The sequence below is a fragment of the Myotis daubentonii genome, chromosome 4 (genome assembly GCF_963259705.1).
Source record: "Myotis daubentonii chromosome 4, mMyoDau2.1, whole genome shotgun sequence".
Classification (NCBI taxonomy): domain Eukaryota; kingdom Metazoa; phylum Chordata; class Mammalia; order Chiroptera; family Vespertilionidae; genus Myotis; species Myotis daubentonii.
Genome location: NC_081843.1, coordinates 97,807,951 through 97,820,001, shown reverse-complemented (window position 1 = coordinate 97,820,001; position 12,051 = coordinate 97,807,951). Strand labels below are relative to the sequence as shown.

The 12,051-nt window shown below is 35.0% G+C and overlaps 1 protein-coding gene across 3 annotated transcripts in view; it reads right to left on the bottom strand.

Moving 5' to 3' along the window:
* CDH18 (cadherin 18) overlaps window positions 1–10,747 on the bottom strand; it is a 707,444-nt gene extending 696,697 nt beyond the window's left edge. For all 3 annotated transcript variants that reach the window (XM_059694741.1, XM_059694743.1, XM_059694744.1), the window contains exon 1: window positions 10,480–10,747. The gene's annotated coding sequence lies outside the window, so the exon portion shown is untranslated. The remainder of the gene's footprint in view (window positions 1–10,479) is intronic.
* Between the last annotated feature and the right edge of the window lie 1,304 nt (window positions 10,748–12,051).

Below are 12,051 nucleotides of genomic sequence, written 5' to 3'. Positions count from 1 at the left end.
TGCACGTTTGCCAACCCTCCATGGTCATACTGAACATCCTCCCTCTCCCCTCAATTCTTTTATGTGCACCTCTTATAATTTTAGAGACACCACAAATATCAAGTTCTCTAGGATCCCTTTTCAAACTTCACAAAGAAAAACATAACTGATTTCTTTCTGTCTCTCTCATTTTGCACTGCAATTTGCATTGAAAAATGGTGATTATTGCATACCACATTATGTTTGCTTTTTTGGAGAGGAGAAAAATCCCCCCAAACTTTCACCTGGACCTCCCCCCATAACATCTTCACAGTAAGGCTCAGAAATCGAATGCAAGAACGTTGCCATTAGCCAAGCCCAGGAGGAGGGCAGGGCCCAGAGCTGCTGCGCCATTACTTCAGCACCAAGGCTCTAGAAGTCTAACTTACTCTCTGCTCTCTCACCATGGGCGCTGCACTTCCTGGGCACAGTTGTGAAAGAGAGCCTAGTGCCTTTGTTAAGGTTCTCAATGTTTCCCTGGGCTTGGGAGAGAGCTGGCTTTCTTTAAACTACCTCCTCTCTTTCCTGGCTTTTCCCAGCTTGGATCTTTATCCTAGTCAATCATTTTCCCAGGTTTTCTCAGGTTTGTCTCCTCCCCTTTATGGCTGCCATCTTGGCTCCTGCTTCCTATGTCCCCAGTGGAAAAACTCCCCCTGTGCTGTCTTCGCCCTTCCCCCTTTAGTGGGGCGGACTCCTAGGGTGACTGTAAATCTTAGTCAGGCTTAATCAGATATCTGCTTCTGATTGATTTGCTCCCTCCCTTTTAGCTAATATCTAACTAACTGCCTACATTAATAAAACCTCCCCCAGACCCAACATTGGTATCACAGTCCTTTCAATTCTCTGGGTATCCACTTTAAGTACCAACTCTTTATACAGCCAGTACCGAGTCAGGAAAATAGAAGCCATGAGTTATTTCAACAGGAAGTTGAATATATACCTTAGAAGACTGAAAATGCAAGAAACAGACAGTGAAGTAGAAGAATGGAGGGAAAGACTGGAAGCAGTTATCACCCTCAAGGCTGGAAGAACAAAGACTTTCTTGGTTCTTTTTCTGTGAGCTTTCATATTCAAATACATGCTTTTAAAAACAGTGACATGAACAAAACTTTAATTTACACTCTCTGTCTTGAAGTATTTTTCCCACCTTTTTTTTTTCAAACAAAGGACTTTGAAATATTTTGTTTTTTCAAGGACAGCTTCTTATTAATGATATGAGAACCTAAAAGATAGAGAAGGGGTCCCCTGGTGTGAGGGAAAAGGACACAGCGTGCCTCAGTACTATAAGCAGTGAGCGACACAGGAGGTCAGTTCTGTGAGGATCAGAAGTAGCTGAGAACAGGAAGCAAGTGCTGCTGAGGTGAAGAGCACTGTGAGGCAATGCTGACAAGAGCAGCAAACAAAAAAGGTGTTTTTTCATCATCCTGCCTTCTACCTCCCTTTTTTACTTCCTTGTCAGAACCTAACAGGAAGCAAGCTAGAGGAGAAATGTTCTTTCCACAGCTTTCACCCAATGTTAGATGATGGAGGGGCATGTTTGGAGTTAAAAAACCATAGTTTAGTTACAGGCATGATTTTATGCCTTGTGCCCTAGTTTCAGAACCCCTAATCTTTTCTTTATTCATCTTTGGAGCCCCTGGAATAGTTAAGAATACAATTTCATACCTATTGGCTGTCCAGCAAAGTTTCTTGAATGATTGAAGAAATGATAGTAAGAGACATATGTTAGATCAGTTTTTTTCAACATTGTGAATTCAGAAGCATTTAATGTAAGTGTAAATCCTGCTGATGATAATGTCAGTCACTCTTCTAACTTTTTTCTTTCTTTTTTTTCCCCCTATCTTCTAAACTTTTTATCATATGAGCTTATTGGACCTTTGGATCATCTCTTTAAGATAAATACCATTATTTTCCTTATAAAGTGTATGAAACTCAGGCTAACAGACTGCAAAACACACAAGAACAAAAAAACACCACCATCATAAAAAACCAAAAACATAAACAAAACAAAATCTTCTCTAAGGTTTTAGAGGCAATATAACAGAGTGCTGTTTTATTTGTTTTGTTTTTAAATCTTTATTGTTGGGAATATTACAGATGTCTGCTTTTCCTCCCATTGACCTCTTCATAGTGTTTTTTTAAAAAAATGTCCTTAAGAAACAGAGAGACAGAAAGACTTAAATTTGATATTCAACTCTCCATTCTCTTTTCCCCTCTATCAAATGAATTTTAAATTGGTGTTCAGAGATTTACTTTTGAAAACTTCTAATGTTTTCAGTGATAATTTTGCTGCTATGGGTCAAAGTGTTCTGTCCTCAGTGGATTTAAGAGTTTTTTTCAAGCAGTATTCCTGGCAATGAATTGGTCAGTTCTCTAGTTCCAGCCAAGAAGTTAAAGTTATATTGATTTATGACAGAAGAATTCAATAACTAGACTGTATAAATTATACCCTGGGTACCTCTACCAGTCAACAACTAAACTTTATAAAAAGAATATTAAGAGCACATATAAATTATTAAATAAATGTTGAGAAAGGGCATTTCAGAAAGGGCAGTCAATTACAAGGAATAAACATGCCAACACTCTTACTAACACAGAGAAGGGGACAGTGGGAAATTTTTAAAACATTTCCTGTTATTTTGTTATGGTTACTTTTTTTAAAATATATTTTTATTGATTTCAGAGAGGAAGGGAGAGGGAGAGAGAGATAGAAACATCAATGATGAAAGAGAATCATTGATCAGCTGCCTCCTGCACGCCCTCCAACTGGGGATCAAGCCCACAACCCGGGTATGTGCCCATGATTGGAATCAAACCTGGGACCCTTCAGTCCACAGGCTGACGATCCATCCACTAAACCAAACCTGCTAGGGCTATCGGTTACTTCTTAACATCTTCAGAGGCTGTTGGTATTATTTATGCATCAGGTACACCTTTAGCTGTGCATTGTTTCAAGAGACTTTCCAAATTTACTTTGCTTAGCAAAATAGTTCAATCTTTTGGCTCTTATTTCAGCCTATTTTAAATAAATATCAGTGCCCTGATAGGGAGCATAAAAAATCTCTACCTGTATTTTCTGCTTTACAGTGCTTTCTTCCACCAAATACATTAAATTTTGTTTTTTAAAAGATATTTGATAATATATACTGCAAAATGGCCCTGTATTCATCCATAGCTCTTTCTACTTTAAGAGATGTATATATACATATTAGCTTACCTATCACAATACAACTGAATGTCGTTCCATTGAGTAGACAGGAAAGCAGATGCAGAACAGTTAAGTGCATAGGTACAAATTGTGTAAGTACCTACTTCGTGTAAGGAGTGGAACACAAGACCTTTCACCAACTCTACCACCACTCTTATAAATGCAAAGAAAGAAGTGGGGGAGCGGGGCGGGAGGAAATTGAAGACATGAAAAAATTTATAAAATATATTTACATATTCTATACTAATAAGAACCGATGTTTTCATTTATTCCTTTGACTAATAGGCATTAATAAGTAGGATGAATATTGATTGCAGGACTCAAAAAATAAATGCAAAAAAGGTATTTCCCTTTTTGATTTATATGGTTTGAATACAAGGATGGAATAGAGATATAGTAAATGTGCAGTTGATGCAAGGTCTTAGGTGATTAACAGTAGAAAAGGTCTCAATAGGGATTTGTGGAAATATTGGTAATTAGTAGAGATGATAAAGAAGACCAGTCAAATCAGGATGATTATCATAGGTAGAAACTGAATGCTAAAAGACAGCCCTTTGGGGATGGAGAAAATACAGCTTAACTTGAGCTAGGAATAATCAGCAATGTTGTCAGAAACTTTGATCAAGGCCAGATTATGAACACTCTCCATCTGCTTAAGGATTTCAGATATTCTCTTATAGGCAATATCATGCCAGATATTTCTAACCCCAGATAAATATGGCTAGAAAGTGCAATATGGAACTGAATATATTAAATTATGTCCCTTAATTCAATTGTAGTGCTTAAAAATAGAAAATGATTAATATCCAATAATCAACAAATGTGGCATTGAATTATTTGATTGCTCTACTTTCATTCTGTCAGAGCCCTATATCATGAATAGCAAATGCATGTTACAAGTAATGGACTACAATTTCCCCTCTGTCCTTCCCTCCCACACACATCCTGTCCAGCAAAGGGGAAAAACACATAATTTGGCAAGGAAGCATTGCCAATTGATTCTGGACAAGTTTCCTGAAGATCCATGATGTGCCTTAGAATTATTCTCAACATGGCACAAGCAGCTATTACCAATTAAAAGTACATGCCAAAACCAAGTAATAACACATGCCTATTAGAATGACTGAGATTCAAAACACTGACAACACCAAATTCTGGCAAGGATGTGGAGCAACAGGAACTCATTCATTGCTGGTGGTGATGCAAGATGGCACAACCACTTTGGAAGACAGTTTGACAGTTTCTTATTAAACTAAATATGGATAAGCAATTATGATCATTGGTATTTGCCCAAATGAACTGAAAACTATGCCCAGGGAAAAACCTGCACATAGGTTTTCTTGGAAGCTTTATTTGCAATTGCAACCAAGATTTCCTTCAGTAGTTAAACTGTGGTTAATCTGTACAATAGAATAGTATTCAGCAACAAAAAGAAATGAGCCAACAAGCCACAAAAAAGACAGGGAGAGACTTAGCATATTGCTAAGTGAATGAAGCCAATCAGAAATCACTGCATACCATATGATTCCAACTATATGAGATTCGTATAAAGGCAAAATAATAGAAACAGTAAAAACAGAGACTCAAGGAGATGGAGGGAGGTGCAAAGGGGGATTTTAGGGCAGTGAAACTGTTCTGCATGTAACTATAATAATGGATATATGCCATATACAGTTGTCAAAACCCATAGAATATACAAGACACAGAGTGAACCCTAATGTAAGCTATGGGTATTAGTTAAAAAAAATTTATTGATACTGACTCATTCATCCTAACCAACATATCACACTAATGCAAGATATTAATAATTGTGGGAACTGGCAGGGTAGGGGAGATGGAGGTAAGGGGATATATGGTAATTCTATGTTTCTCTTTCTCATTTTTCAGTAAACCTAAAACCGATCTAAAAACTTACGCCTATTCATTTAAAAAATGTATATGTCATAGATGTGCGAAACCCATTTGCCATGCCTGCTCTAAAATGTTATTTGTTATACACTATAGTTCATTGCTGAATCTTCCACCGCCTTTATTTTTGCCAACCACAGCTGAGAGAGATAAGATGAGATGAGTAGCATTATATATCTACTAGTAGTAGCCAAGTATGAGCACTCATTCTTATTTCTATTTATACCTTATTGAGTCTATGACTAATAAATTGTATGTGTCCCTCTAATATATTATCTTCCATTAGTCTCAGTACCATGTGCCTCATTCCTCTCATTTACTAGAATTCAGTAAACAACAAGGTTTAAGGATTCAGTTACATGACTCAAACACAGTTCTAATGAACAGGAAGCAAGACTCATTGGAAGAAGCATAACATGACCCACCTTAGGTCAGATTCTAATATAAAGTAATTTGAGATAATCATCATGTCTGTGTACATGTGTGTGTGTTGGTGGTAGGGGAGGAATTAGATACAGTGAGGATAATTTATTAAAGTAGGAACTTGAATATATAGAACACAGTAAAGGTGGCTTGTTATATTTTCATGTTATTCAAACTCTATAAAACAACTATGCCTATATTTAAACATACACTCTCACCCAACCATACACAGACATAGTTTCACAGAGACCAACAGGCCTAGGAATGATTATTAGAGAATGCAATTCAGTTCATTGGTAATAGTGACAACAACAATAATAAAAACACATTTACGCTTTCCAATTATTAGCATCATCATTCTCAATCCATTTGATTAGACTAAATAGGAATGACCTATCTTGTTTCCTTTGAAAATTTGATATTAGCCCAATCATATTGGCAGTTACCCATAACAGTTACCAATTTTCTTACTTCCCACATCTCAATAGAGCTTTCTCCTCATACCGTGGAGGTAAAGAAATGTTACTGCCAGTGGTATTTCCACTCCTTTATCATTATATGGAAAATATCAATATTTATCTTGCATTGTTATATTTACCTTTTGGTTCTGGGCAAAATTTTGCAACATAAAAAATTCATGTACAGTCACTGGTTTTCATTTCTTTGTTTTATTTTCCATTTTAGCTCCTTTCTCCATCCCCAGTACCATGCTACTTTAACATAAAAAAAGATATCTGTTTAGAAGAATTTAGAGTTTGAAAAAATATTTTCATGCAGATTAAATCTAATATGTAGCATTTGTATTCCCACTCAAGTCTAATTATTCAATAATTCATATCACCAAAACCTAATTATGGGAGAAAGAATGCCAACGTGTACCAGGTAGATGTGGAATGATCCCCACACAATTGTATATTATACTACTTGCATTAAAAATTCAGTCCTATCAACGCATGAAAATTTTCAAACAAAAAATAAAGCCCTTACATGTTTACTTTCAAAACACCAGTAAAGAAAAAAAAAATCATGTACCATTTCCATCTTCCCATTTTATGTAAACAATTTAAGCAATTATTCTTCTACCCTGATAAGTTGAGCCACTCAATAAAGGATTGAAAGTCCATGATTCATTGCTCAGAATCTCTCCCCTTCTCTCACTTCCCCAAATACATTTCTCTCAGAAGGTGTATGTCACTTCTTTATCATTTCATGGAGCTTGCATAATTTGATGAAAAGCCTAGAGCCACTAAATATTGTTTTTGCATTTGGACATTCTTAAACACTAACTAATACCCCCAAAAGTCCTGTAGTCAGAAAACATTTTTATGAGTCTGTTCTCTATGAGTATGTTTTTATTTTGTTTGTAAGTTTATTTTGTTCCACATATTCATAGAGAACAGACTGACACTGTCAAAGAAGAGGGAATTGGGGGGCTGGCAAAATAGGTGAAAGGATAAAAAATTTAAAAAGCAAACAAACACAACAACAACAACAACAAAACTCATAGATACAGATAACAGCATGGTGACTGCCAGACAGAAAGGGGAGAGGGGGGGCGGTAACGGGGGGATAAAAGGCAATGGAAGAAGATGACTTGAGATGGTGAATACATAGTACAGTATACAGATGCTGTATGATATATTTATACCTCTGAAACCTACATAATTTTATTAACCAATATCACTCCAATAAATTTAATAAAAATAAAAGAAGCAAACATCGTTAGCTACTGTGGAATTGGGAGAAATGTGTATCCATTTATTATGAAAGTCTGTGGTCCTATTCAATATGTATGGCTTTTAAAGTGATATGGGAAAGACACTCCCCCCTAATTTACTCTTATATTACCTCTGTGTTTATTCTGAAGACTTCATATAGTGTGATGAAGAAAGAATTTTGGAATTTATTATATTTCCTACATGTGTATGGATAGTAAAAGTAACCTAATATTTTCAATCCTTCCATATCCATTTTTTTGCAAAACAAGTAATATTCTATTTTGCCTGTCTGCTATTCTCTTCTGAAAGCAAACTGCATGAGTCACTCATTCTCTTTGTGCTGTTCACAGATATTTGCAGACAATTGTAGAAGAAGTTTTTTTCCCCTTCAGCTTTTTTCATTACTTTAACATTTCTTATGATGCTAGCTGCAAAACATATAACCTCTAAATTTGCCTAAAATCAGTCATTTTAATATTTCAATCTATTATTTTAAAAATATATACATAATAATTTTTAAATGGTAAATTTAGAAACCATAGAATACATGCACTTTTCTTGTATAAATAAATAATTCTTAGTGATATGAAATGTTTCCTTCTGTGGAAGTAGAGAAAGTTACTTCAAGCATCATTCACATCTTAAAAATACGGAAAATTCTTTAAGAGAGCTATATAACTGCTCTCAGTGGTTAGCTGAGTATAACACAGGAAGAAAGAGCCCCCTAATGGTTTAGATATCAATAAAAAACAGAGCAGATTGTATTTTTCTCAATTCTTGTTGGTTCACTGTGGTTAACATGAGCAATCAGGGCAGACATCTGATACCATGGAAGTAAATAGAAGGTTGAATAAAAGGTCAAATGGAGTCCTCTCAAAAATGCATGGAAAGGTGAGAATTCCTGAACTGAACTAAGCAAGCTGCTCAATTTCAGACTCTTACTAACATTTGTACATGTGAGTGCTAGCATACCTGTTCCTCCTGAACCGTGTGCTGAAGACCACTGATCTGGATGGAATGCAGGAGATGCATTTATTACATAGTTTTTAAGTGTGAGGTGTTATTTAAAGAATCGTGTTTGTTTTTTTTCAATCATGTGACCATTTTTATTTAGAAAATAGAGATTTTCTTATTTCTATTAAGAAAATAAGAAAATGTCATTTCCTTTATAGGAATAATTACAGAATTTCTAAGGTAACAAAAAAGAGAATCAAAGTAATAATGAAGGTAAGCTAAGAAGAATGATGTCTAAATGTCAGAGGCATGTAATTTCTGAAACTTAAAAAAATATATTTTTAAAGGAAAAACATATCTATAGATAGAAACAAAATTAAGAATGGATGTTTTCATCTATACATGCTAACATGTTGTCTCATAAAAAAACACAATACAATTGAGAATTGGTTTTCTTTAATGTATATAACTTATATAACCCATAAATAACTGTGATAAGAAAACTGTGCTGTATAAATCGGTTAGACACCTAAATTTCAAATAACTTTGTGTATTAAATGACTAGATAAATTAGTTATATCTTTCAATCAGAAATGTCAGATTTTTGTCATAAACAATAAAATGGAAGGATTAAAAGTACACTTTTTATAAGTTGCACAAAAGTTGTCATAATTAATATAGTATATGCAAATCAATAATTTGCAAAACAAGATTATAATAGATTTCCATGTGTGAATTTCATATACTATTGCTACTATATACATAAATGTATGGTCTACAGTTCCACCACTTTCCTCATTTAATAGTTTAACATTAGTTTCTCAAACTAAATACTCAAAAGCAATGTACATAATTGTTTAAATGACTCAATGCAAAGACAAAATTTCAATATTCTCTAATGTACATTTATATTCCTTTAGAAAACCTATACTTTTAAAAAGTTATAACAATATAATTATTCCCTTTGACATGGTTATTATAAATAGAAATATCTAGGTAGCTATAATATGTATAAAATTATGGAGCATTAAACATTCTTTTACATTTAGAAAAAAAATGAATAACAAATTGTGTTCTTCAAATATGCAGTTATTTCATCCCAGACAAGGGAAAAACACACACAAATACAGCAACTCAGAATATCTGAAGTTTAGCCTACTTATCGCAGATGGCAGTTTGGTCTTTGATTAGAGGAGTGACTCAGGGAACTTCACTCAAAATGACAACCAGAGAAGCTCTTAGAGTAAAATATCCCTCTTCATTGCTCCAGAAGCAAATAAATTGACATCAAACATCTCACAAATTGCTTCAGTTCCAGTAAAGATGAAATAAATCCTTTATGTCTGATATCACAATGGTGTCTCTTTAGCAAGTGACATCTGTGACCTATGAGCCTAAGGTAAATCAACTACATGATTTCTGCATTGCCCAGCTCGTTATTCCCATCCCATTCTATTCCCTTTCTTTAAAAAAATTATTCCTGGTAGAAAATTAATATGTGCAAAGTTTTTATATATTCACAGACACTTTACCAGCACCTACCATCAATGACACTTAAATAGTAATTGATGCAACTGCAGCTCTAGCTATAAACTCTGGAATTGCTTAACATCTCAAGTCTTCTTTGCCTTAGCTCAGTGCTTTCTTAAAAACCAAATGCTAGCCATCAATAACTTAGCCATAAGAGAATGACAGTCTAATGTTTATCATTTAAGACACATCATGTTTATATTGAAGAGTTAAGACTGCAATCAAAAGACAGATTTAGAAAAAAAATTAATCCCCGACAAACACTTTAAAGTCCACAGTAGCTTCTATGTCTACATGAAAGATAATAGTAGGCAATTAACACAGTAATGTCCCTTTCATGTTATGGCATTATTTCTCAAAGTTGTTTAAGAGCTAAGAACAATATATGTAAACATATTTTAAGGTTGTCACCAAAAATGCTCTTTTAAGTATGGATTTTATTTCTCCTCTTCATACAGAGTATTTGCTACATAAACTTATAATCAAGTAGTCTTATTAATATATATATATATATATATATGTATATATATATATATATTTACACACACACATATGTATTTATATAAACATTCATCACACATTTCTAAATAAAAATGCCTGTATATTGCGTTAAATTTAATACATCATTGCAATCTCAGTTTTTAAGCCATGCAAAGCTCTGCTGTATTTTACTACAAATGACTAAAAATGACTCCAGAAATAAAATTCTAATCTCCTTACCTGGAGCATGAAACTGCTTCTGTTCAATTCTGGAACAAAGTGAGACTGGAAGGAGGAAGGAGGACTTGATTTTTGTTTCTTTTCAAAATCCTCTTTAATGATGCAGGAGTGAGATGAACTACTCCAAGGTGAAGTCTGTTATTTCTGGCTGGGGCTCCGCGCTGACAGCCTCTTGTAAAAGGAAAGGCGCCTCAGTAAGTTGTTGACTGAGGGAGCCACGCAGGAAGCAAGACAATCAGCACCAGCAGTCACGGTGATGCTCTGGAACGCGCACTGCCTCCCTCCCCACCTGCGTTCCCCCCTGTCTGCTTCCACCCGGACGCTCTCTCAGCTCTGAGTCTCAGCTCCTGCGGCTGCTGTATAATCAATCTAGCCTGTCTGAAGATAATAGTCCTCTATTTAACCAGCCAATCAATAGCAAGGATTGCACTGTCAGTCCCAAGAGTCTTTTCCAAGAGAGGTACAAACAATGAGTTTTGCCAGCAGTTTAGCCAAGTATTTTTCCTTATTTTATCTCCCCTTGAGATAGGGCTTGAGAGAGCAGAGGTTCAAGGCAAGCTTAGTGTTACTGCAGATTTTTGTATTTTAAAGATGTAACCATTCTTATCCAGCTGCTATTAATTAATCATGACTCACCTGCACATCCTATCCATCATCGGTTAAAATTTCTACAGAGTTGTTTGTATGACAAAAATCTTTGTCAATCAAATATATAGGGAAAAATTCAGCAGCAAAATTGCAAACACTGACAAAGCCTTTTTCTAGAAACAATGATGCCTTCAGTATCCTGTATGTCTTGGGTCAATTAAAGAATATCCCATTATATTGATTGCTATTAAAAGTTATTCATTTTATTCTAGAAAAAAATAGTAATTTTTATTTGTGTTTCTCTGAAGAAAAAAAAGGGTGATGTTTGTAGATATTTTTAAACTAGAGCCTGAGTTAGACTAGAGTTTATAAAATGTTTATTCCATTTTGTAGCATAAATCTACAAATGGATCTCTCTGAATGTATCCAATAAAGCATTTCCCACCTGATTCATCCCTTCAAGGTTAAGATTTTCTTCTTAATGTGACATGTTCACTGTTCAACTGCTGTAATTGACCATAATTTTTTTTAAAAAAAAGCATAAAACAGTATTGAAGACCAAACTAGTTTTTCATTTCTCACATGCTTCCCAGGGTGGGTGCATTTGGAGTCAACTTGGTGTTGGTTCTCTCAAACTGTCCCCCAGCACGGAGGGCAAGGAGAGGTCAAAGAGGAGACCATTCTAAATTGGCAGGCAGCTGGTATAACAAGCAAGGGAACGAACTTCAGAGGTTTGTCTTGAGTGAGGCAAGATGGGTAGCTCTCCCTGCCACACACCCTCCAGAACCTTAACACATTGCGTACTGCGTAGAAATCTCTAAGACATACGCCAGGGCCCGTTATTTAAATCATCATAATGCACTTTAGGTGTTGTTTTTCAATAATTATAACATTTTTATTTACAAAAACAATTAAACAATTAAAGTTCCTAGTACTTTTTTAACATATGGTACTGCGTAAAACATTTTCCTCTATGAAGAGCGA